The sequence below is a fragment of the Tinamus guttatus genome, unplaced genomic scaffold (genome assembly GCF_059628265.1).
Source record: "Tinamus guttatus ecotype Peru unplaced genomic scaffold, ASM5962826v1 Tinamus_guttatus_pri_ptg000240l, whole genome shotgun sequence".
In the NCBI taxonomy this organism is placed as follows: domain Eukaryota; kingdom Metazoa; phylum Chordata; class Aves; order Tinamiformes; family Tinamidae; genus Tinamus; species Tinamus guttatus.
In genome coordinates this window covers 12,091,191-12,094,420 of record NW_028288774.1, presented here as the reverse complement: position 1 = coordinate 12,094,420, position 3,230 = coordinate 12,091,191, and positions in this window count along the sequence as shown.

The window sequence follows — 3,230 nt, the reverse complement described above, 5'->3', positions numbered from 1 at the left end:
TCCTGCAGCCGAATCTGTGCAAAAGAAATGTCTCCTCGCATGCTGTGTAACCGTCTGTTTGCCCTGGCAAGTGCTGCAGCTCTGCCTTTCCCAGGGGCTGCCACGTTTTTTGGGCAAACACAGCTTTTCGCCTGCTGCACCGGCTCGCTTAGCACCTCAGCCCCGTTCTTAGTTGTAGCTTCCACGTCTGCAGCGAATCCGGTGGCGCTCAGAGTCAGGGCAGCTCGAGAGCTGTTTAGAGAACTGCAGAATGGAAGGGGAAGATTAATGGTCATTTAATAACCCACAGGCAGGGCTCTGTGCTTGGGTTGTCTTCGTTGTTTAACAGGAGTTGATGCATGTGCGGAGGAGAGTGAAGTCATGGGAAGCAGCTTAACCAAGTCAGGAGATGTTTGGATAGTCGGATGCGTTTTTGGTTTTGTGAAAGCCTGGAAAAGTAACAGAAGTGTGGGGAGCATGAACATATATGCACTGGAGAAAGGGAACCTCTGAGTTGTGCTGGAATACCCAGGGCCATGGTGCCGTACTGCTTTTGTGGTCTAAAAAGCAAATAAGCATTGGGTCCCATTCCTAGTACATGCCTGTGAGCATCGGCCCATAAAGTCAATGGGCTCATTCCACTGTATTTGAACTAAAATCTGTCACAGAATACAAATAAAAATGGTGGTGACAGACCATTTCTGACCAACAGAGCTACTGCGTGGGTCAAATTCAGGCTACTGAAGACCTGTACTATCACTGGGAAGTTTTTGGTAGCTTTCAAGAAACAGCTTGCATATATTCTTATGTTACTATGATATATACGTGATTAAAGATATGTCTTATGTATTATGTAGTATTATGTATGCTAGCTGCATATATATGCTACTCGCTGACAGGACACTCACCGCAGGACAGTCCATACAGTTTTTCCACGTTCTTCCTGGATAGCTGCATTCACCAGAGGAAGGGATAAGGACTGTTTGCATTAAGGTAAGCGTTTGTGGCATCAGGAAACGTTACCTGAAAGTCCCATCACTGAAGCTGCATAGCCTCGTGATGGGAGTAACTGAAGAAATGAGAATGTTGGTGTTAAATAGGAGAATAGGGCAACCTGGGGAAAACACTGATGCACTTGGGGTTTGTTTTAATGTTGGGTCGAGGCTCCCTTTGCTTGTGACTGCTGTGCCCAGCCCTGGAATGCTGTTTTTTGTGCTAGGGGGTTTCAGAAACATGCTGGTAGCTTGGTGGGAATACAGACAGAAGCGACACACTTCATTTACGGGCAGCAAAGAGTGACTCTGTAAAAGCCACCCTTTTGTAAATGTAAGAAAGAAAGCCCAGGTGAATGCTGTGGCCAGAGCACAGTTCATGCTTTCCAGGTCCGTACACAAATATGCATTAAGAAGAGTGGCAGGGCAACTCTCCAGACTTGAACTCTCCAGACTTGCTGAAACTTCCCTTCTCGCGTAGTTCACAGCAATTCTTGAAAACTTCCCAGCTTTTTCCTATGGTGCTATTTTGTTTTGAATGGGAAAGGGCAATGGAGAATACGAACGGTACCAGCTGTAGACACCTTTTATGTAAAATTATACTCCGCTCTTGTAATAGCCCACACAGATGAATTCATGATACATTTTGGCATCAATATAGGGTCTGTGTTCACAAGCATCTTGTAAAATTGATTCCAAACCAAACATTGGTATTTCATCTGGGAGAAAATGCCTTGGGTAGCTTCCCATGTGCAGACTGCATTTTTAGAATAATGATGGCAATGCCATGCCAGCCGTGCTGACTTCCAAAAAAACAAGATCTGTTCCAATTTTTCCTAAGCCTGATTTTGGAAACAGCAGATCCTAGCTCTTCAAGAATCTACATTAGCAAGAAACTTGATTGGCTCATTAGAAAGACTAATTGGGCAATTCAAGCCATAATGTCTTCTTTGAGCTTTGCAGTTTGGTTTAATTTTGACTAGCTTTGCAAGCACTTGGGCTGCCAGCTGTAACGCAGGTTGTTGTGGCAGGCGGCTGCGGGCTGGAAGGTTCCTCCTTCCTCCAAGTGGCTGCTGCCCAGATCCTCACGTGGCCGCGGGGCTGGGGCCATGGGCACCGGACACCTCCGTGGTGGCTTCTGTGGGATATCTGCATCCAAGGGCTCTCCACGTGGCCAGCAAACTGAGCAGAGCAATGGGAGCCTCTGAAGCAAAGGGCAGCAATAACCAGGCTCTGCTTCTGCCCACATGGACGCTCTCCTTGGCTGTGACAGCTCATCTTCGGTGGACCTGGGCAGGAGCTTTGTAACTATGTGCCTGGTGCTTATAGGTATTTCCATTCATTTTTCACACCAGTTACAATTATCCCTTAAAATCAGTTAGTGGAGGCTTGAGTATTTCCAGCGAAGCCCAGTTTAATGAACCTGCTTGGCCGGAGGGTTTTTGAGAATGTCAGTTATCTCATGCACTTCAGCATTCATCTCTTGTCACCGCTTTTAGAAATGACACCTCGGCCTGTCAGTGCTCCAGTGATTTAGATGATGTAGAAAACCAGTTCCAAGGTAAATCTGTGATACTTGAGTTGAAGTCCTTTACGAGAAAGAACAACTTGGTAAGCTGGAACTGATGAAAGCCCCAAGTGTTTTCCCAGAGCGTGGAAAATGTGTGGCTTGATCCTGGTTCCTGCCTCAGGCCAGTCTTTAGATGGCTGAATGGAGCATTTGTGCAAATAGAGCTTCCTGAGCACCTCAAATGCTGCCTTCTGCTTCTGAAGTGTGGGCAGAACGTGGTCCCTCCGGCCCACAGGCAGGGGATTTGTCATCTCTGCTGCAAGCCCTTACAAAGGTGCTCTGATCACCTGCAGGAAAGGCAGAACAACCCAAAACACAGCAGGAAAAATTTAATTCCAAGTCCGTGGAAGGGGAGACCTGCCAAACAGAGCCATGTGAGATGCCAGGAATGGGAAGGCCTGGTATTCGGGAAACGCTCCTGGAGATTGTCGGGTGATTTGAGGCTGCTCACTCTCTGGTGGTGACCTGCTCTGGGGTATGCAGAGATATGGAAACTGGCTTCCGAATTGCAGGCCTCATTCAGGGAGGGACTTAGATGCCACCATAAATATGTTTTCTTTTTTTTTTCTTCTTTTTCTTTTTTTTTTTTTTTTTCCTCCCCTAACTTCAGTGGGGCCAGCATTTCATCCAGCTCCCAAAAGTTTAGCCATTTGGCTTTTGGCAGGTCTCCTTTGCCTTTCTTTCTTTCA